The 24,853-nt window shown below is 35.9% G+C and overlaps 1 long non-coding RNA gene across 1 annotated transcript in view; it reads left to right on the forward strand.

Moving 5' to 3' along the window:
• Positions 1 to 24,488, forward strand: part of LOC131411472 (uncharacterized) — a 70,130-nt gene extending 45,642 nt beyond the window's left edge. Inside the window, exons 2-4 of the long non-coding RNA XR_009221569.1 lie at positions 10,065 to 10,179; positions 18,244 to 18,311; positions 23,742 to 24,488. This is a non-coding gene — a long non-coding RNA (uncharacterized LOC131411472). The remainder of the gene's footprint in view (positions 1 to 10,064; positions 10,180 to 18,243; positions 18,312 to 23,741) is intronic.
• Positions 24,489 to 24,853: the final 365 nt, after the last annotated feature.

Below are 24,853 nucleotides of genomic sequence, written 5' to 3' on the forward strand. Positions count from 1 at the left end.
CCATTTTTTGATTGGTTGTTTGTTTTTTTATTGTTGAGTTGTATGAGTTCTTTATATATTTTGGAAATTAACCTCTTATCAGATATGTGATTTTGAAAATATTTTCTCCCAGTTAGTAAGTTGTCTTTTGATTTTGTTGAGAGTTTCCTCTGCAGTGCAGAAGTTTTTGGTTTGATGTAGTCCCATTTGTTAAAAAAAGTGTCAAATTTAAAGGAGATTAGACATGGAAAGGAAAGAATTAAGGTTAATCTCTCAGTCTTTCTGGAGTCTCTTGGATTCTCTTTATCTGCTTTTCTTTGCATGTCCAACTCTTTCTCTCTCTCCTTTGTCTTTCTCCCTCTCTCCTGCCCCCTTCTCTTTTGATTTGCTCTTTATTCTTTTCTTGAACAGAGCCTACCTCTAATTTACCGCTGAATATCATATCAAACTATTAAGAGAACAACCTGATCAACCTGATTGGGTTCTGAATAGCCAATGGATTGGTTGATCTTGGTCCTGATCTATTTCAATAAGATGGCCTAAAGGGGAAGAATTATGCCCCCTAGGCTTTTCAGGAGAAAAATATATACACAAGAGAGAAGCAGTTATCTGTCCTTCCCCTCAAGAGAGAAAGGTTGAAAAAACTGCTCCTTTGACATGGGATAGAAAGGATCCCAAACTTTTGGAATGTAAATATCCCTTTCCAAGGCCTAGATAAACCCTAGATGTCTCACTTCTTTGAGCCAGAGATGTCTCCAAGTTTGCGCTTTATCTCTTTTGAAATATAAATACCAAGAGAGACAGCATTGAATAGTTCCTAGTGCCTCGGTAGATTAACCTAGTGTAAAAGAAAAAATTTGCACCAGACATTTGTTAAAAATGGCAAAACAGATTTATTTAGAGTTACTGCAGTAGGGGAAAGAGACGTTAGAATATAGCTGAGCTCAACTCTGAATACAGCAAAGACAGCTGGGGACTTACAGCCAACAAGCAGAGTGAGTGGTCAGTGGGTAGAAAGTTACTAACAGGAACTTGATCAGATATTGTGCGGGATCAGAACTGGCCACCCCAAAATGTGTCTCTTTGGTTAAGGACAAGAGACTCAGAAAAAAACTTTGACCTTCCCCCTAACTGCCTAAAAGAGTTTAAGATACAAGGCCTGTCCAGGAAGGTACTAATACCATAAGATAACATTGTTTACAGATGGCCCAGCAAACACTTGTTTAACAAACGTCTATATTTCCATCTCCATGTAAATTGCCTTCCTCACCTTTGAAGCCCCAAACCACTACCCCCAACATCTTCCTTTGTCTTTAGCTGAAAATGGTATTTAAGGTGGTGGCTTGCCATTCTGCTGTTACTCAGCTTTCCTGGGTTTTTCCATGTATACATGTTATAAAGCTTTGTTTGATTTTCTCCTGGTATTCTGTCTCATGTCAATTTAATTCTTAGACCAGCCAGGAGGTAGAAGAATTGTCTTTCTCCCCTATGATATCAAGAGTAGGGAGATTCTTGCTAAAATGACTTAGAATTCTTACTAAAAGCAGGCCACGGACATAGATATTAAGGGTGGAAAATGAAGAACCTGATCAAATATCAAAGGTGGGGGTATTATTGCTAACCTGACTTAGCAGAATTCTTTGCTAAAATTGGACAGGCCAAGAGCAGGGCAGCAGGCCAAGATGGAGGCCTAGGAAAGAAGAGGGACTGGAGAAGCCTGACTAAAATTTGATTAAAGAGGGAGTCTTTGACACTAGGGAACTACTCTGACTGTAACCATTTAGCCCTATTAGAAGTTAAGAGAAGCTTTATTATCCTTTCATATCAGAGCAATATATTAGACAAATGGATACAGATCTAATTTTCATGACACACGAATAGTAAAATGTTTCTAAGGGAAGTGAAAGCAATCATTCCCTATCAGTATGTGGTCTAAATTTCCATGTCCAAGCAGTACTAAGAAACCCAGGGAAGTTCTGTTTCACTAGAGTATGGGGACTTGAATTGAGCGGGCTTTCCCAGAGCGAAACTTGAGCTAGTGCCAACTCAAAACAAACAAAACTTCTAATTTTCCTACAACCTAAAGGGGTAATTAGCTATTTTGTGGCGATATTTTCATAAAATCAAAATAACACATTAATTTAGAAGACAGACCAATTAGATTCATTTCTAAAACATCAAAAAGTATTCTTTGTTTTTGATATTCCATTTCTAGCTTCTAAAATGGATAAAGATTATTTTTGACCAATCGATTTCTAGAAAGTAAAGTTTAATGATACCGAGTTTAATGAATTAAGATGCTTTTGACTGCAAGTAACAGATTAGCTGTCCAAAGTGGATTAAGCAATAAAGTTTTTTGTTAACTCATATAATAAGAACCTATTGTATATGGTTCTGTGATTTGTGTGACAAGTTGGCAACATCATCCAGAACCCAGATACTTTCTAATCTCTGCTCCGCCATTTCCAAGTTGTTGGATTTTCATCCTTATGTCTATCAGTGTATGGTAGCAACATGACTGCTTCAGATCTAATGATCACATTTTCATACCTGACAAAGAGAGCAATCTCTTACTCTGGGGCTTTCCAGCAGATGCCTTCTTTTGGCTAACTTAGTCACATATCTAGTAACTGGCAAAAGAAAATGAAATTGTAATTACTGGTTTAGGCTAGAGATGATACATCACCTTGACCTGAGCACATTGGGGTTCTGTAAACACAGGAAAAATGAGAAATCATCTTTAGAACAATAAGGTAAACAACAGTGACTTTCACACCAGCATCAGTTAGGGTGTGGAGAAATAGGTATTCTCATCAACTGTTAGTCAGCAGGAGTATAAAATCTCAGACGATTACGTACCAATGTTCCTAAAAATTGAAAATGTAGCAAATGTCACAGAAATAAAGTTAATTGTTGGTGATAGCAACAAATAGAGAATAATAAAATCATTTTCTGAGAGATATTTACTGTCAGATATTGAACTGAATAGACTGATGACTGACTTACATTTTACAGAATATAGCCTGGATGAAGTGGCCTGAGGCTATAGAGTAGGGGCTCTGAAAGTCAAGGGATCAAAGATACATCGCAATGCCACATGAGTGTTGGTAAGGGGTTGTCTTAGAGTTGACTTGAGAGTTTCACCTGGAAAGAGAAGAAGGCCTCAGCTGAAAGAGTCTGGAGGTTTACAGGCAGATGGCCATGGTTGAATAGCAACTAGCTAGAGAAATGCATGCAATTCAAGAGAAATGCAGGCAAGAAATGTCTAGCAATATGGAGGCCTTTGCAGAACAAAAACACTCCTACCAGAACCAATTTCAGCATCTGCTAAGCTCAGAGAACATGGATGTTAATTTATGAGCATCAGTCAAGTAAGATCTTTCCAGCTCCCTTAAGTCTTCCATCTTTCTGTACTATTTTGACCCCATGGAGTTCAGAAACCACACTTAGAAAGCCAGGATAGAAGAAGAAGGACAATGTGAAAAGATAAAAAGACAAAGAAGCTGACTACCCCCCTTCCCTCTGTTTGCAACCAACCTGTAGCCAGCCCCAACCAGGGGAAAAGAGAAGTTTTCAATTGAAATAAAATAATACTAAAATGAAACTGGGGGACTGGAAGTTACTAGAAGAGTTTTGTTATCTGAGTGAGACTAGAAAATTCATGAGTTTTACACAAGATTCCAGGGAAAAGAGGGAAATAATTAATTACACAAATAATGTTTAGTAGGAGAGTGGAGAAAAATAAAGGGGCCTACTAATTCATCTAGGAGTATAGCTAGTTCTTTATTCTCTCATTTAATATATATGTTATACGTAATATATATAAGATACATTCATATGTACATTATACTTAGAAACATATAAATAGGTATGTAAATTTTTTTCCTGCAGTAATCACAAAAAAACCTTTCAAATCTGTTGTTTTTGAAGGAGTATGGAGTTGTTTTGCTTAATTTTGTAACTTAGGATTTTTCAACTATATTTATGTATTATACATATACATTTATGCATATGAATACACATTTTGTATATGTACATACTTTATATGTACATGTGTGTGTATGTGTATATGAGCATATGTAAGTGTATACATGAAAATTTTTTAAGGATTAAGAGGATGAAGTTTTTGTGGTCACTTTGGGGAATATTTTCTTATTTTACATTGCTGAATTAAAGAAAAAACTAACAAATAATGTTTTTAAAAAAATGAAGAAGGTAAAGGAGATAGAAGATGCTCTTCTTGGTCATATAGAGATTCAATGAAATTGAAAGGGAATTGGATCATTCTCCCTTACTCATGGAGTAAAAGTTATCTATATTCAGGGTAAGCATATAAAATATCTGTTGGATTTGTCAAAGATTAAACTTAATGATACATATTCTACATTGTTGAGGATCCAAAGAAATTATATATTTTTCCAGCATCAGATCCTGAGGGCAGTAGAGAGGTATCACAGTGTAAATATCAGATTATTAAGATTGCAATATTTTAAAGATAGAAACATTCTGGGCTGTGTATACGTCAAAGAATTTAATTATTCAATGTTTCAATAGATGATTAGTTAAAGAAAGACATATTAAAGGAATATGCTCTCATTGCTGTGAAGAAAATAATGCAAATTAAAATAATAGAGGAAATATAACTTCTGTTCTTGGCATTTGTATCATATCTGTTTGAAAAACAGAAGGATAATTTTATACATATTGTATAACATATGTGATTTTAGTTCTCCAAGCCAGATACATTGCCAATCTGTCTGCAAACACATTTCTTAATCCCGGAAAAGAAATGTGTTAAAGATTATAAATTATACATAAATGGATATAAAAAAGTAAAAGGAATTTCTGGAAACTTGTTTTTCCTTTCATTCAAAATTTTAATTAAATAAATAGGTATCTAATCCAATTGTTCTATACATTTTCTGGTTCCATATCATGTCAGTAGTTTGCCCATAATATTCGTGCCATGGTGACATCATAGATAGAAATATATAGCATTTATTTTTTTATTTTTACTTTTTTATTGAGATATAATTGACATATAACATTATATTAGTTTCAGGTCTTGAACATAATGATTCACTATATGTATATATTGTGAAATGATCACCACAAGAAGTCTAGTTAACATCAATCACCCCACATAGTTATACATTTTTTTTCTTGTGATAAGAACTTTTAAGATCTCTTCTCTTAGGAAATTTCAAGTATACAATACAGTATCATTAACTATAGTTACCATGCTGTACACTACATCCCTAGCATTTAGTTAAATAATACACACGTTAATTAGCCAGGCTCAGTCATTGATCCGAGGAAAATTTAAATCAAGAGAAATTAAGTGATTGGCCCAAAGTCGCACAATTAATGGCATAGCTACTACCCTCAAACAGGTTTCTTTCTCCCATTAGAGCATGGCTTAAAAAGAAAAAAAAAAAAAAAAAATATATATATATATATATGCATATACCAATGTTTCTTTGTTCATCAACATTTTTTACATGTCCCAGCACCCCAGTTTTGTTTTCTTTTTTCTTTATTAAAGTTTATTGAAGTTTAATATGCACAGAGAAATCATAAGTGTACATACCAAAACATTTTCACAAAGTGAATACGCTTGTTAACCAGCAGCCACATTAAGAAATTAAATATTACTGACATCTGAGAAGACTCTTGTTTTTGTCCCCCAGTCACTAAAACCCTACAGTAAATCACTGACCTGGGTACTAACATAGGTTATTTTTTCTTGTTTTTGAACTTCATGTAAATGGTATAATTTAGTATACACTCTTTTGTATCTGGCTTCTTTAACGCAACATAATGTCTGTGAGATATATACATATGATGGTATGTAATTATAGATAATTTATTTTAATTGCTATACAATATTTTATTTTATGAAAATATCACAATTTATTTATCCACTCTACTCTTGACAGGCATTTGAGTGGATTCTAGCATTCGATTGTTAAATTAATGCTGAACCTTCTTGTGTGTGCCTTTTATTATATATACATTGACACACATATATATATATATATTAGCTTAATTCTTTCTTTCTTTCCTCTCTCTCTCTCACGCTCCTCTCTCTTTCTCTTTCTTTCTCTCCGTCTCTTCTAAGCTTTCTATGGCAAATCTAAGGTAGCCTTTCTGTAGGGGTGGTCTAAGCCCACTATTAGGGTGTTAAACTATTCAAATGTCTTTATTGAATAATCTATGAAATTTTTCCACTCTGGCTATTGGGTATTTGGATTATTCCATCCCTGTATGAACTCCTAGGAACTGTTTGGTTTAGAGAACACTAGTTATTTTTCATTCTCTCACAGTTATTCTTTGCCAGACCTCATGCAGTTTCTCCCTACACATGACAGAAGACTCAAAGGTGACTTTATGCATAGTTTTGGATTTCTTTTCTGTGTTACTCTCTTTTCTCTAGTACTTTCCTACAGGGGCACTAACTGACATGCCCTATCTAAACCATGTGTCCTTCTGGCCCCTTCTGGGCAGGATGGCAACCATCCAGTATTGTAACTGTTTCTCTCAAAGAACATCACATTCTGAAGGAACACAGAGCCCTTCTACATGAGCTACCCATCCTTGCAGTGCTGGCTATGCAAGGACAGCCCCACTTGGCAAGCATGTAGCCTTTGTTCCCCTGCATATAAAAGCAAGCCCCTCCCTGTTCAAGGTAGCAGGTGCAGGTGCACAACTCCGTCCAGCCTGCCACCACTGGACATTCCCCATAAGACCGAATAAACCTTTATGTCTCATAAGCCGTCTCTGGGTCTTTTCTTCAGTCTCTCTGCAACCTATCCCACACTGCTCATGTAACTGGGCATGCGGCCAAACAATTCCCAAACACTCATCTCTGTCTCCTCAACTCAGTGAAATCACCAGGCTCTACTTTGCATGCCTCTCACTTTACTTCAGTCCAGAAATTGCCTTCCAGCAGAGAGCCAGGGTGATCATAGGGTTTATCTTATTTATTTCTCTTTTCTTGGGGTCATGGTCCTCTGCAGCATTTTGCTCAATGTCTGAAACAGTTGTTTCATATACTTTGCCGATTTTTCTAGTTGTTAATGGTGTGGGAGGAAATCAGACTCCATAATACTTCTTCATTCATGGATGAACATGGATGTATCCTTAAAAATTTTTTTATGTATAATATGATATAGAGTTAAAAATTCATTTTTTTCCACATGGATATATGAAGTATCCAGTACCAATTGTTAAAAATTACCATCTATCATCACTGTACTACCAATGTCAACTTTATTATAAATGAAATCATTGTGTATATGAGGGTCTGTTTCTGTCATCTCTCTTCTGTTTCTTTGAACTATTTATAATTTCTTAATAGACATTCAGATTTTCTATTCCTTTTTTGAAAATTTTGATAAATTGCTTGTTTCAAGAAACTTGTCCATTTTATATAATATTCAAAATTGTTGGCATTAATTTGTGATATCATCCCTTAGCTTTATAATTTCCATAATATCTTTATAGAATGTGGTGGTGTCACTTTTTTCTTTTCAGATATTGATAATTTATGCTTTTTCCATTTTATTCATAATCAAATCTTGCTAGAGATCTATCAATAGCATTCAACTCTATAAAGATCAAAGTTTGGCTTTGTTTATATTTTTTTATTATAAATGTTTTTCTACTTCATTAATTTCTGTAGCTTATTATTTCTTTCATTTTCTTTTTTTTTTTTTTCAGTTTACATTGTTCTATCTTTACTTTTCTGAGGCAGTCATTTAGATCACTGGTTTCCACATTTTCTTCATTCACATGTATGATTTAATGTTATTATTCTTTCTTTAAACATATTTTAGCAGCATCTCACAAAAATTAAAATACCGTATTATCATTAAGCTAAAAATACATTTTTCCATTTACATTGTGATTTCTTTTGACCAAGGTGTTCATTAAAATTCTTCTGCTTGGGGCCGGCCTGGTGGCGCAAGTGGTTAAGTGCGCGTGCTCTGCTGTGGCAGCCCAGGGTTCGCCGGTTCAGATCCCAGGCACGCACCAAGGCACCGCTTGGCAAGCCATGCTGTGGCAGCGTCCCATATAAAGTGGAGGCAGATGGGCACGGATGTTAGCCCAGGGCCAGTCTTCCTCAGCAAAAAAAAAAGAGGAGGATTGGCAGCTCTTAGCACAGGGCTGATCTTCCTCACACACAAAAAAATTCTTCTGCTTGATTTCCACAAATTTAAAGATTTTCTAATTATCTTTTCATTGATTTCTAATTAAATTCCATCGTTCTCTAAGAACATAGTCTAATGAATTCAATTATTTAAAATTTGTCAAAGCTTATATTATTGGCTCAGAATATGGGCATTCTAAATAGTCTGCATTCTCTTAAAATTAGTGTTTTATACAGTTTTTATATAAATATTGTGTTTTATACAGTATTTTATTCATATGTGTTGTGTTTGTGTTCATGTGCATAAGTACCTCAACAAGGTCAGGTGGTTTGGTAAGAGTGTGGTTGACATCTATACTCTTGGTGATCTGTCTGCTGTTTCTAAGTATTTATTGAAAGATATGCATTAAAATCTTTCACTCTGCCAGGAGAGTTATCTGTCTCTCCATTTAGGTCTGGCAATATTTGCTTTCTACACTCTGTGGCTAAGTTAGTATGTACATATAAATTAAAACCACAGTATTGTCCTCGTGAATAGAAATCTTATTGTTATACCATGTCTCTATTTCTTGTAATTCTTCCTGCTTTTAAGTTTGCTTTCTCTGATATTAGCATATCTCTGATATTAACAAGTTTACTTTCTCTGGTATTAGAATAGTTGCCTGGTACATATTGGCATGTCTTTCTCTGTCCCATAATATTTTCCTAATATTTTATTAGAAAAAATTTTAAACATACAAAAAACTTAAAAGAATTATCCAGTAAAAACCTATATGCCCATCACCTGGATTCTACAATTAATATTTTTATATATTTGTTTTATCACATGTGTATTCATGTATCTAATCTTCTGTCTTCTTTAGTACTCTTACTTTTGATGTATTTGAAAGAAAGTTGGAGAAATCAACAAACTTTACTGAACAACACATATGCATGCTTGTCTTTAGGTAGAAATTAATAATCGTTCATGTTTTTAAAATTTAAATACTGTGAACTACACAAATATTAAGTGTACCGCTTGATGAGTTCTGTAAAATCAATATACTTGGGTGACCCAGTAGCAATTACATCAGGTAATTGGAATTATAGAGGACAGTGATGTTATGGCCAGGATGTCATGTGAGTTTCCCATAAGTTGGTTGTATTTCTCAAAAAAGAGATCTCATCCATCTCTGTTACTAAGCTTCAGGAACAACTTTCTTTCTATCCTCAGCCTTTTAGCCTTTGGCTAGTAAAACTGTCCTATTGTTACAAACTCTGAGACATTATACCAATCCTTATGTTCTCTTTACATTTGGGCTACACCTATGTTTTACATAGGTATAGTCCTTTTATTAAACCTTTTATAAACTATCTTCATTTGAGTGTACCATATTTTATCTGCTGGTAACTTAAAGTTGCAGTAATTGGTATCAGTTGTAGACTCAAAAGCATATGCTTAAAATGAAATTATGGATGTATTATTTAATTTTTGATAAAAAATTCACCAAAACTTAGCAGTTTAAAGAAACCATTTATTTAACTTAGGATTCTGTGGATTCGTAATTCGCGCTTGGCTCAATTGAGCATCTCTTCTATTAGTTTTAGCTGGGCTCATTCCTGCACCTGCAGTATACTGCAGGTCAGCTATGTGACTCTTTCTGGAGTGCGATTGCCTATCAGATGGGGTAATGAGGGTAACTGAGCCACATGTCTTTCATTACCGAGCAGGTTAGCTCAGGCTTCTTCACATGAAAGGGGTATATTATGGACTGTTTGTTTGTGTACCCCTCCAAATTCATATGTTGATGCCCTAACCCCCAAGGAGGTGGGGCCTTTGGAAGGTAATTAGGGTTAGGTTAGGTCACGAGAGTAGAGCCCTCATAATGGGATTAGTGCCTTTATAAGGAAATGAAGGGACCAGAGAGTGGGTATCAATCTCTCTCTCTCTCAGCGTGTAGGGATATAATGAAAAGACGAGAAGATGGCTGTCTGCAAACCAGGAGGGAGTCCTCACCTGACACCAGATCTTTCAGCACCTTGATATTGGACTTCTAGCCTCCAGAACGGTGAGAAATAAATGTTTGTTGTTTCAGCCATCCAGTCTGTGGTATGCTGTTACAGCACACGAACTAAGACAGGGTGGAAGCAGTCCTGAGTGCAGCAACAGAAAAAAATCTCCAATGTTCAAATACTTCTTAAGACTTCATTTGCATTATCTTTGCTATTATCCCATTGACGAAAACAAGTCATGTAGCCCAGCACAGAGTCAGGTGGGGAGGGTGAGGACACAGGGAACATGATCAAATTAGAGGTGATTATTTCAATTATCTATCATATGCTGTTTGGATTACTCACATATTCAAAGAGCTCTGGGATACTCTTTTTTTTTAGGTGAAATGGGATTTTAATAATCTATAGCTCAAATTGATCAATACAAAAACTAACCCCAAACCTGTCTTACCTGCAAAAAAACAATGTCTCAAAAGTGTTTGTTGAAACTTTCAAACCATTTTATTCTCATAATTCTGAAACATTTATAAAGATAACATAATTGCAATCATCATACAGTTAAACAAAGAAAACTACAAAATAACACCAATGTTTAAGGGGAGAGAATAACAATGCACTATTTTCATAAACAGAAAGATTAGTGGTAGTAAGAAATGCAAAAACTAGAGGAGGGCTAGCTCCAAACAACAATTTGCTTCAGGAGCTAGGCAGTGGGGATTTGCGTGTGTGTGTGTAAGGGCGGCAGTGATTAGAATTATGTAGTCTCTTATATTCTAATATAATTTAACCCTAAGTATATTTTATATTACATGGATATTTTTCATCAGAATTTTTTTTTTTTTTTTTTTTTGCTAAGGAAGATTAACCCTGAGCTAACATCTGTGCCAATCTTCCTCTATTTTGCATGTGGGTCACCGCCACAGCATGGCTGACAAGTGGTGTAGATCCGTACCCGGGATCTGAACCCGCGAACCCAGGCCACCAAAGCAGAGTGCATGGAACTTTAACCACTAGGCCATGGGGCCGGCACCTCATCTGAAATTTTTAAAAAATAACGCAACAATAAATTATCTCACAGGTATTAGAAACTCATGTCCATGAAACTATCTCTGTTGGTGATTTTATGCTTCAAAAATGTAATGCCAAGTATTTTTTTTAGTCACTCTTTTCTTTTCCAAAAGATAAAAGGCAATTTCCATTATCTAAGGGAAGCATATAAACTTTATAGCCGAAAAGCAAGACCAGTAATCCTTAATTATCCCTCGACTCTAGGAAATGTTCATTCTCATACAATACAGGATATAGCAAACTTCTTCAGATGCCACTCTCATAATCCTACCAGATACTTCTCCCTTTGAGCTAAAATAAGAGACAGACACTCTCATCACTCCAGTAGTTAGTATTTAAGGTACTTGTCAGTAACAGTGCTTTCCATAATAAATGACATGGCAGTTTTATACAACTTATAATAACAGCAATAAGAACTAACATTTCTTAACAAGTTTCTGTGTACTGGGCATTTTTCTAAGTTATTTACATGTACTAGTCATTTTAATCCCCATAATAATCCCATAATATAGGTATATTTCTAACCGTGAGAGACAGAAAGTTACATAATTTCCCCGAAGGTTATATATATCTGTTCTTTAATTGTTGATCTAATCTATCCATTTCTTTCCAACCCAGTGTTTATCCTCCCAGCCTTGGTCTGCCTGTCAGAGCCTAAAGGAGCATTTGAAATCTTTTTAAATCGAACAACAGATATCTATCCATAGGCGCCGTACAATAAACCCTCTTCTTTGGCTTATTCCAATTCCGGGCTAAGGTACTAACATATTTATGATACATTTGTTATTGAACTCTTTTGTCCGAAGTAATTTTACTAATATACTTTAGGATTAGAGAAAGTAGTTTCAAGTTTTCTAGATCAACATCTGCTAATGTAAGGGATGTAGCTGTGTAGAGAAGCATATCTTAGTGCTGGGGAGAATCCTTCTGCAGTCTTAATGTGCATGATTTTATAATGACCTCATCTCTATAAAAATAATTTTTTACCTATATTTCTGAATTCATATTATGCCACGTTCCTCCTGGCTACTAAAGATCAGTTGTTTATACCTGCCAAGCTCTTTTCTGACATAGATACTTTGCATGTGCTCCTTCTTTTCTGAACTGCTGTTCCCCAGTTCATTGCAAGTCTCATCTTGACAATTATCTACTCAGAGAATGAAGACTGGAAAATCTATCTCAGTGGAGAGCAATAATTTGTTTCTTTTCAATTCTTCCCAAAGAAAATGAATATCACAGTATGATTGCTTAACCATCAGAAAATTGCATTTATTTAATTACCAGAAGGTTGATTGCAAGTTCAAAAATAATAGAATATGAGCTTAATGAATGGAGGGAAAGCCAGAATTCATGGAAGCTTGATGTTCAGTTAAATTTCTAGCTTTCTTGTTTAATTAAATAGAACTACTAAAAATAAAATAAATCTAAAAGTAAGTCCAATAAGCACTTGTTAATTCAGCACATTTTGTACATTAAAAGGATAATCATACATTTGTCATTGACCTATGTTCCAGTAGTAGATCCTCTGTTATAGAAGAAATATGTAAGCATGAGAGTTAAATCAATAATAAGATGATAGAAACCAGATATTAATATATTTGGCCCCTTTGAGATAGGCTGCTAAGATGATCCTTATTTCCCTCACCAAATCAATGTAAATATACTGTAGCATCTACCTCTGCTACTTCTCTGAAGTTTTTCTTGAAGAATGGTTGTAAATAGGCTTGAGAAAACATAGAGCAATCACTACATAAAAGGAATAACTAACCTTTGGGCCCTGCTTAAATTTATCCTTGCTATATCTCTTCTACTCAGTGATAGAGAATCTAGGAATTACTCATATAGGCTAATTTATAGAGATAATCAGATATAGAAATAATAATTAAAAAGAGTTTGGTATCTGACTATTTTCCATGTCTCTCAAGTTCCTTTTGTTTTTGGAGATACTATATTTAGGTATAAGAAATCAATTTGTAAGAATAAAATTTGTTCTCAGAGAATTAACAACAACATCGAGTAGACCCAATTCAGCAATAAAAGGCAACATACAAAACAACGAAGTTGGATTTCACAGATGTAATGCTCTATGAGGGAAATCAAACACAAAACAAGTAAAACTATATTAAACAATTTAATTGAAGTCCTACAATGGGCAAACTAATTTATGGTGTTAGAAAGCAGAACAGAGGTTACTTGGGGAGGAAGATTGACTGAGAAGAGTCATGAGGCAGTTTTTTGAGTGGTCAAATGTTCTATATCTTGAGAGGAGTGTGGGTTACAGTTTTGCTTTTGTCAAAACTGATTAGATTTATGATCTGTGCATTACAATGCAGATAAATCATACCTCAACAAAGAGGTATGATTTCATTCATACAAAATGTGGATAAGCAATATTCATGTGTGTGCTTTGGTTTAGATGGCCTTTGATTGAGGAAGTCAGCCTCTAGAATGGAGGTTTGCTGAGGAAGGGCTCTATCTGCACCGGTTCTGCATTAACTACAGTGGGCATTGTTCATCTTGTGTTTCCATTTGGCCAAGATTGTCCCTATTTATGTATATTTTCCTGATGGATTAGTTAATCTTAACTTCTGATAACCCTCAAATGTGTCCCAGTATGGAAGATAAATAATATGGTCACATTAGAGTTAATTAGCCATAAGAGGAAGCAAAACCCCAGTTGGACTGACAGCAATAGTTAGCTTGGCCTGGTCCTCAGCCAATTTAATGCAATTTGCATAACCATCTTGCTCTCATTTACTAACTCCTAATCCCTAGTGCTCATTATCAGAAATACCTCCTGAGACATTCTTACACTTTTCCCCAGTCAACCCTCTATTTGCGTCTCTTAATGTGCACTTTCAGATCTTTATTCAATTAAAAGGACTACCCTGAAAATCTGAACTTGACAATCAAATAATTACAGGAGGCTGATCACGTTGTTTAAACTCAATCAATGCAAAATGCTAATAACATCTTCCTCCATGAACCAGCTTCTCCTATGATATCTAATATTGTACCTAGTTGACAGTGTGTTAGAGTCGCTTAACAAATGGACCTAACATATAATGGGTCAACAAAAATAAAAGTGTGTTTCTTGCTTGTTGTTTATTTCTTGGTTCCTAGTTAATGGGGAAGAGCAGTCTTTTGATAGCAGTCGCTGCCCCATGTGTTGATAATCTTTTTGTTTATTGAGATATAATTGATATATAACATTACATTAGTTTCAGGTATACAACATAATGATTTGTTATTTGTATATATTGCAAAATGATCACCACAATAAGTCTAACATCTGTCACATACATAGTTACACATTTTTTTCTTGTGATGAGAACTTTTAAGATCTACTCTCATAGCAACTTTCAAATATGCAATACAGTATTATTAACTAGAGTCACCATGCCGTATATTACACACCTATGACATTTATTTTATAATCGGAATTTTGTACCTTTAGAAGACCACGCTCATAGATAATCTCTTTATTGGTCTCCCTAATTCTCCTTTTTCCTATGGTCCATTATTCATATCACAGACAGAGTAGAATTCTAGTAAAATGTATCACATTGTTACTTTGTTGTTTAAAACTTTTCTTGGATTCCCCACTAGATTTATGATATACTCCAAATTCTGACTGACAGACTGTAAAACCCTAGATAGGTCCTCACCAACCCCTCACACATTATGCTCCAATGACATTGGCTTTCTCTCTATGCCTTAAACTAACCTAGCGGGTTCCCAGTGTAAGGTTTCTCCATCCATAAATTATAATGGTTATAAGTGTTATAATTGTGTTCAACAATGGGTAACCAAAACTTCCATCACAATGGTTTAAAGGAAAAAGGGGTTTCTTTGTCTCATACAGCAAAAATTTAAGGGCAGTGTGTCTAGGAATGATCTGGAGGTTCAATCATATCCTAAAAGATTCAGGATCCTTTTAACTCTGCATAACCATGTTTTGTGTCTCTCTTTTATTCTTATGGAAGAAAGATGGCTGCTCTACCTTCAGGCATCACATCCATGTACAGGCAGGATTAAGGAGGAAGGACCCAAAGTCATTTCCCTGTAAGCATTTGTCCATATATTCTGATAGGAAAGCCCAACTTTCATATTTCCTCCTTCATCACATTGACACCTCTGGATGGAAAGAAGGTTGGACTTTTTAGCTTTTGCAATAGTAGAAGCAGGAACAAGAAGTGTTGTAAATAGTTTTTGAGTCACCAATTCACCGCACCTTCCAAATCCCAGACCTTTACAACCCTATTTTCTGCTAGCCATTCAGTTTTAGATTAAATGTCACCTCTTCAGAAAGGCCTTCTGTGCTGCATATTTTCCATGTGCCACTCTATACCATTCTTTACCTTGCTATGTCCCTAAGAGACTGATCTTTGTGGATTTCCTCAATTGGATTCATTGGCCTTTGACTTTGATTAAGGAAAAAATTTGGAGAATGACAAAAGGCTGACCTTGGTTATTCATCTCCTATCTCCCTCCCTGCCTATCCTCAGGTGTTCTCTTTCCCAATGTCCTTCAGCTCCTCTCTGTCACTCATCTCCTACAGCTGCTTTTTCTGGGGTTCTCTGACTGTTTCCTCTACATACCTCTTCAGACTTGGGGTGGTAATGGCTCCTTAGTTCTTAACCCGAAGGATCTTATCCAATACTGTTAGTTTTTCTTACTCCTGCCCTCATCTTACTTAATAAACAGTCCCTCTATTAAACTTTGCTCAATTGCCTTGTTTGTGTGGGCCATTTATTTCTTGCCAGCATCTGGCTAGCATACTTTTAAAGCTACCATGTCTAAAGTAGGTCTCAAGTAGCTTTCAGTCTCATCACCCTATTTTAATGACCAGCGCAGCACTTACTACTATCTGAAATGTCTTGATCATGTATATACTGTTTACTTCCCTCTAGCAAAAAGTAGCCTCCTTGAGAGTTGGTACTGTTTCTGTTTTGTTCACTGTTTTATTTCCAGTACCTAGAATACTGACTGCCACAAAATATTTGTTCAAGATTTGCTGAACGAATATTAAGTGCTAAATTTACATTTGTTGATTGAATGTTGCCTAGAGTGCCTCTTTCTCCAATAACCCCAGCCCTTCTATGCACTGAGCTCACCTTTATGCCCCCTATAGTTTCACCAAGAAAGTCTCAACATACCAAAAGTATCTGCAGTTGAAGCCTTTCCTGGACTTCCAAACTCCTGCTTATCAAAAAGTTTATGATAGCTTCTGATTTCTATTTGAATCCTCTCATGAAGATTTCTGAATTAATTCCTTTTGTCTTCACTGCCATCAGACTGAATAATCTTTGGCCATGTAAACTATCACCAAGCAGGGAGTCTATTTCAGAATGAAAGGAAAAGCCATGCATTAGCAATGTGATTGCAGGTGATAAATGACACAAAGGATACCCGTACGTTTACTTAGTTGTGGACAAACTGATGCATTTTTTATTCTCATAACTAATATGGCTTTGTATATGTCATAGTTTCAAATACCATGTCAAGGACTGCTTTCTTGCATGTTCAGGAATGAATTAAACATTCCATCACACTTCTAGGAGTATTAATTGATTCACTTTCTGCTCAAGGCAGTTTCTTAATAACTACCTTTCATTGAAATACTCTCATACCCAGAAATTAAGATTGCAGAGAGATTAAACTATGCTCTGAAGAGTGAACATTCACACCACAAAACAAAACAAGCAAATTTCAGAGTTTAGGATTGACAGGGTGTATGTCTCTTGGAAAAGACATAAACAAACTGTAATCTAACACGGTTATAACATTTAGGATAATCACAACTTAGTTTAAGTCTGCCATATGAGGATTTATCTACCTTGTCATATTGTTTATTATATTTTATTACCTCATGTTTTGGGTGGAATGTTTTCCTTCCAATTAGTAGTTAATAGTGTGAACATGGAAGGATATCTTAAGAGATATCAGCTTGAACTTATTGGAAAAAACAGGGAGGTAAAAAATGCTATGTGAATTTATATTTGGATGCGTAAGGTGATGAACAATAAAGACAGTGCTAAATAACTCCAGGTTTATGGTAAAAATAATCAGTAGCTTCTGAGAAGAGCCAACATAGAAGGATAAAGATAAGAGTGATTTTTATAAAATATTTACAGGGTTTGGCCCATCTGTGATCAGCAGCTTGACTGCTTGCTATGTCTCATTCTGTTTAACTTCTCTCTCCTCCACAATTGCGTATCACTTTTCAGGGAAGAATCATCATTTATGCAAAGGCAGGCAGAGGATTAACATGCTGTCCTGCTCACCTGATGCTATAGTGGAACTTTCAGCAAGGTACTCTCTGACTCTTGTCCCACTATAATTTCAAAACAAGAGATCAAAAATAAAATTAGAGGGGGCTGGCCCCGTGGCCGAGTGGTTAAAGTTCCACATGTTCCACTTTGGTGGCCCAGGTTCACAGGTTTGGATCCCAGGCATGCACCTACACCACTCATTAAGCCGTGCAGTGGTGGCGACCCACATACAAAATAAAGGAAGACTGGCACAGGTGTTGGCTCAGGGCAAATCTCCCTCAACCAAAAAAAAAGAGGAAGATTGGCAACAGATGTTAGCTCAGGGCGAATCTTTCTCAGCAAAAATATAAATGAATAAATAAAATAAAATTAGAGAAAAGTATTCCAAAGGACACTGAAGAGGTAGAAAGAGAGAAATTAAAGCAAGAGCATGATGTTGATAAATCCATTTTTCAATTAGGTGCTACCTCAGTGTATTTAAAACTTAAAATATATTAAATTTTGAAGTAAATGGTTAGTTTCAAAATGACAGAACAATTCTATTCAACTTCAAATGAAAATTGGGTCTTTCTATTTTTTTTCTTTTTATTCTTTCCACTTCTCTTTTACTTAATTACTGTTTTCCTTTGTGTGTGTCTCTGCTTTTCTGGTGCTATCAACCTCTAAATTGGATGCATATGGAATTCCATGGCTCACTGAGTTTTATACCACATAACTTCACAGGAGGTCATTAGCAGTGCTACTGACCAATTAAAGGATGGTTTATATTTTTTGCAGGTTGGGCAGCTCACTGGATCTCCTCCTCCTTTCTGATTCACTCCACGTCAAGACCTTAGGATTTGCAAGTGTGTATATATAGTGTGTTCCAAATAGAAGGCATTTATCCAGCCAGCTGCATGTTGCTCATGGCATGCACCACATTTCATGGTGTGCAAAGTTCAGAACTGAGAAAGATATAATCCTTCTATGTGCAGGGACCACTGCATACTTTAAATTAAACCAAGAAGAAATGGAGATCAAAAGATAACAGAGTTTTGTATTCTCACTAAGCAGGTAAATGACTCCATGTAGAAGAGCCAATGAGCCACGTAGAAAGCACACTAGGATATTTCTTCCTAAATTTCTCACAACATGCAAGTTCCTAATTTACAGAATAATACAGGAATTGAAAACTGTAGGAAAACATTTCCCTCTACATAACTTTTTGAAAACAGTTTTTGGACATATAGAAAATAGAAAATTACCATAACAGAAAAATCTTCCAAAATTATAGTTTATTATATATAGTGTGCATATCTCATATATGTTTTTTTAAAGTAATTTTCAATGCAAAGTAACGTATAATAGGTAAAAGCAACTAAATAAAAATAGTTCATCACCCAAATATAATCCTTTTTCATATTTTGGTAGTCTACTTCCTGATCAGTCCCTTATCTATCTTTTTAGTCACTAATTTATCTCTCACAAGCGTGAGAGGGCTTTTTTTCCTTTTCTGGAAGTATGTCTTGCTAAACTATGGGATTAGAGGTGGGAATAATCAGACTTAGGGAGCCATAGGTCCATCATATATGAACATAATACAACTGTAGCACTTCACCAGGTCAGTTTTCCCCAACCTAGCATACGCCATCTAAAGATGATGTATTGCTTTTTATTTTTACTCAAAGATCAGAAAGCTCTCTCAGAGTAACATAGGAATAGAGTAGGAATAGGGCAGAAAGCAAATTTGCTCATTCTCTTGTACCACAGTACTAGGAGGACTGCACAGCCCTCCTTCATTGCCCTATTTCAAGCATTCAGTATTGGTGTTGAACGCATTTCACTCAGGAAATTGCACAGAAAGAAGAATCTGAGCCTTTGAGTCCAGCACTTCAGGCATCAGCCAAATGCAAATGTAGACTTTCTCTGTCTGCACGTTAACTCTGCGAGACAAGTGAGCAAAGATTCAGAGGCCCCTTTCATCTTTCCAACAGTGAGAGCTGGTTTTCAAGTTATCTGTGAAGTCAGTGTACTCAGTAAAGGTAGCAGACGACAGATGCTATACCTCCAGATACACTGAGATGAGTGTCACCAGGATAAGCAGAGGATTTCTTTAGAATTTCCTAAGATCTCTGGTTTCTAATGGGTTTTAGACGTAACCTACCTTTGAAATACGCAAATAACTGAGGAGTGGTTTGAGAGACACTGTAGAGTAACAGGTAAGGATCTGGACTCTGGAAGCAGACTGTCTGGGTGTATATCCCAGCTTCACCATTTATTTACCATGTAGCTTTTGGCTATTTAACTAGCCTCTCTAAGTCCAGTCTTTTCTTACTGTAAATTGGATGTGATATTAAATGTCACCCCCGGGATATTTTAACTTCCTCATTGCTGTATCCCTACCACCAAATGTAGTCCTAGGGACACACTGTGTGCTCAATAAGTATCTGTTATATGGATGGCTGAAGAAATTAAGAGAATCTGGTAAAGGAAAAGAAAGTATCTATTAGATATATTTATATGGAGGTCATTGGTAATGCTAATACCAATTAGGTAAGCACAACATCAGTGTCCTAGGGAGACTAGAAACTAGAAAAAGAGCGTGAGGTGATAAAATCAAATTTGGAGTAATATGTTTTAAAAATATGTTAAAAGAGGAAAGTAACTAGCATGGAAAATAGGGGTTAGGAGATGTTTTATGCTTTATAAAGGAGTTGAGTGATTTCATATATTGAAAAATCAGTAGAAAGGCTGAAGATAGAGAAGATCGTGAGGAGTACAAAAGGCGAAATGGGATACATAGCTGCAATCTTGACACTGGAGTCTGACCCCTCCTAGGAGGACAAATACATTCTACTGGGGACTGAGACAGAGATGGTTTTAAGGGAATCAATTTCAGACCCTCACGGTCTACATGTACTTGTTCCTGAAGTCAGTGCCTGATCAATTTTCCCCTGGTTCCTTTCATAATCATTCTCCTCCTATTCACATCAAGGCACATTGCTCCAGGGAATATACATGTCCAAAGGAAAACACAATTCCCAATATTGGTGTAGTACTGAAAATAATGAAAGATTCTTATGACTGGGTAGTAAATTACTCTGCAATCAGAAGTTTTCCAATTCTCTACTTTAAAAAAATTGTATTACCTAATAGAATTGTCAGCTGATATATCATTAAAAGTAAATGTCATAATATATCCCATAATGAATTAGCATATCACTTGGAAGGAGGTTCTCAGACTTTGTAACAGCATATAAAAAATAGTGATAGAACTCATGATGAAATGACTCATTCTAGCAAGTGAATTAATACATTTATTTTAAAGCTCCATTCTTCCAATTATATGGTAAATTTCCAATTAAAATTTTCAATAATAAATATTATAAATGTTTGCTTTATATTTAATTTTTAAATTGTCAGTTTGATTAATTGGTGGTATTATAATAGTGATGATAATTCAAACCAGAAGAAAAAATTTCACTCCTAGAGACTTATGGCAACAAGACTTTAAAAAAATAAAAAATCTTATGTTGTGTATATAAGTACAGATTTATTGGCAATTAATAAGATAATTAAAAAAGTGTTACTATAAGGTAAACACTTTGGGAACAAAGTAATGAAAATACAAGTTTATGATGACAAAAGGGAAATCATCAACTTTCTGTTTATAGAGACCCGCTTGTTGATTGGGTTCACTTGTACTTTGTTAAATATGATTAAAAGACTAATATAACATATGCATTTTAAATTATCAAAATTTGCACTACACTGGAAATTAAGAGTATTTCAACGATTTTAACACACAATAAAATATTATTACTTAAACTTAAATATATGTGAGGGAATGCACTGTTTTTTAAACATTAATATGTAAAGGAATTTTTAAAATTCTTCTATCAGACACACAAAATAATCTTTTGAAGACCACTAATATAAACCATTACCAAAGTGGTTGATAAATTTCTTCCATGGGAAGAAAAGGGAAGATGGGAAGTTTAGGTGCAAATGGAGCCATGGTGGATGATGAAGGAAGAAAAAACTTATAAAAGTTTTTGTCTTATGGCTTTAATTTTTTCAATGAAATCAGTAGCTGTAAATGCTGGGAGAGCTTTTATTTTAGTAAAATAAGTCACACTTTGGTTTAGATGGTGAGGAGAAAAGGCAAGGCAAGTGACTAGTGTTGGGAAGATTTAAAGACAATTAGACACTTATGAGATTTCTCAGGTTAGAACAATGAAAGAGCAATGACACCAATCTCTTTTATACAATGTGACATTTTCCCAAGCAGTTCTTAGAAACTTGGGTTAAACCCAGTTACACTTAGCACACTGACTGCTACATAACACACCCACAGCAGAATGGAAAGATGGCAGAATGGCTTCAGATACAGCTAAGATTTTGTAGGGCTGTGTTTTGTGTGATGAAAGATAGATTATAACCTGATTTCTGCCTCCAAAGACCTCATAAACAAAGTTGTAAATACTTGAGTTGTACTCTACAGCAACGTTGCAAAACTATCATTGTTTCAGAATTCACAAAAGAGAGACCCACAGAAGAGAGGCCATGGTGGAATGATGTCTCATTCCAGTCAGTGAATTGAGGGGAATTGAACAAGGGAAAGAAAATCAACATTGCTGAGCCCCTACTATATAGGCAAAGTGTTTAATGTTCATTATCTTATTTAATTCACAAATAAACTTATGAGGTAGGTACTGTTGTTGCCCCTTCCCCATTTTGAAAGCAAGGAAACTGAGGCTCACAATGGTTTAGTAAATTACCCTGTGCCACACTGGTAGTATGAAACAGTACTGAGTCTAGCCTAAGACTTTCTGATACCCTAATCATCATAACAATCCTACACAAGAGCAAAAAAAAAAAAAAAAAAAAAAAAAAAAGAATAAACTATTTACTAAGTCAGATGGGGTATACCACTGTGGAAAATCCAAACATACCTGAATTATGGTGGACTGTCTTCATTAATGCTCTGTAATCTGGGCTGCAGAGCAGGCAGCTGTTAAGTATTCATAGCTCAACTGACGATGGCATCTTTTTGAGTTTTTTTCCTAAGTGTTCGGAATTTAAAATTACTACTGCAGAGTTATAGAGAAAAAGGAATGTTTTTTCCTTGCTTGATTATGAGACATGCATTGCATTATTTTAGTTGCTGTCAATTAAACATAAATGAAGCCATGATTTCTAAATCCGTAAAATCACATTCTAAATTGGGATACGGGCTTACTTATTTTATTCTCATCTCTGACACATTGTAATTGATACATAACAAAATTAAAATATATCAGTGGGACACAGGGAAGTGAGCCGTTAGTTAATTGTAAAAATGAAATGTCTTTCTCATTGAGTCTCTCTTGTAACAGACTTGATGACAAGTAGAGTACTTTATTAACTTCATGGATGTGTACAGAGTAAAACCAGTAATTAAAATGCTCATTCACAGAGCCAGCTTATTTATATGCAGTTCTGGCTGTCAAGCTTAACATTCATTAAATTGAGAACAATACATAGGAGTATTACAGCAGGATTCATAACATGATTCAAAAATTACCATGGGATTATAAAGTCATATTTAGAGGTTTTTAGACAAAACTGGGAGAGGAGGATGATTTTGGTGATATGTTTTCTACTTTAATCTTGTCTAAAGAGAAGTATTATTATGTAATTCCTCCAATAGTCAATATATTTTGGATTGTGCTACAGCGTAAGTGCAACGTATATTCTACAGTAAGGATATTTCAATGTTTTATTATTGGTATGTACTTACACCAGTATCTTAAACCCAAAACAGACTGAATAATTATTTTCCTATATGAAATGTACTGTTGTTGTAGTATATTTATATAGAAGCATAAGAAAAAAATCTTCATAAATTGGAGAAAATGAAAGATGTGTGTTACTGATCTAATATTTGATAATTTGCTCTCCCGTTGATACTGTGTTCATCTTTATTTTCTTCATCACTATTTTCTAGCTCAAGTGATTCTGAAGCAACTATAGTTTGATATATTATTCTAAGATTACTCAAAGAAGCATTTGTTAATTTCTCCACAGTAAAATACACGTATTTTGAAATTCTAGTGCAAGTTACATGTTTAATTAATAGAATAACAGATAAACATTTTTATAACATAACACAGATAGGTTCCCCCTTGCTTAAGGACAATCACCTATAGCCTGATTTTAGGTAGGAATTCTAGATTCAAAAAACCAGATTATATTGCTTGACTGTAAATGCTTAGATGTTGTCATGCATGTGTTTTTTTATTCCTTCATTCTAGTTCAAGAGTTATATGGCCAGGAAGCTGCCAGTACAGACTTATTGGTTGGATGATGTAATAAATGGGCTAAATGGGGTGAAACTCTACTTCTCCAATCACCTTTTTAACCAAAATAATTTTTCAAAATGAACCTTATTATACACATATGAACAAAAAAAAACAAAACTAATGGTAAAGAATACTACTTGGGAGGAAGTCAAGATGGCGGTGTAGGCAGACTCTGAACTCATCTCATCCCGCGGACACAGCCAATTTACAACTACTCATGGAAAAATTACCCCTGAGAAAGAATTGAAAACTGGATAAGAGGAACTCCTACAACAACGGACAATCCTGATTGAGGTGGAAGAGGCAGAGACTCCCTGCTGGAGAGGAAAAATGCCGCCTTCACAAGCCACAGCGCCTCACGGCCGCCCGGGAGCAACCCACAGGTACGCAGCCCTCCCTGGAGGCGCGGGGCCCTGAGACGGGGAGCGCCTCCAGGGCATTTTGTGGACCCAGCACAATCGAGACGAGTGGCAGAATATCTGACTTTGCCTGCTACTAAAACATTGGGGAGTACCAACCAGAAAAGATGGTTCACAAAGAAATTAAAACCAGCTCTTAAAGGGCCCACGCGCAAACTCACCCATTTCAGAAAGAAACCTAAAATCACCAGAAAGAAAGGTGCACAGTACTTTGGTGAAAGGAGACTCACCAGATAGGCCCTGTGTGCATCTCGGTGAGAGGTCAGACCTCTCCAGGGACTGGGACATTGGCGGCGGCCATTGTTGTGGCCTGGTGTGGGCATGCTAACACAGATGCCATTGGAGTTCTCCCTGGGGCCTGCTAGCCCAGGGTCTGCCCCATCTGCTAGAGTGCCAATTTAATCCAGCTCAGCCAGGGCAGGCAGCCCACCCTAGCAACTGGCCCCACCCAACAACAAGCCCTCAGGCAACTTGTGGGCCTGCACAGATTGGTGACTTGATTCTCCGCAGCCTGGCAACTGAGCCGACTTCAGTGGGGCAGGGCATGCACAAGGAGCGGGTGGAGAGTGTGGGGCGGTGGTGGGTGTGTGGGGCTCCCACCATGGAGAGACTGCTTCCAGAGGTTGGGGCACGCACACAGGGCAG

Source organism: Diceros bicornis, chromosome 11, assembly GCF_020826845.1.
Source record: "Diceros bicornis minor isolate mBicDic1 chromosome 11, mDicBic1.mat.cur, whole genome shotgun sequence".
Classification (NCBI taxonomy): domain Eukaryota; kingdom Metazoa; phylum Chordata; class Mammalia; order Perissodactyla; family Rhinocerotidae; genus Diceros; species Diceros bicornis.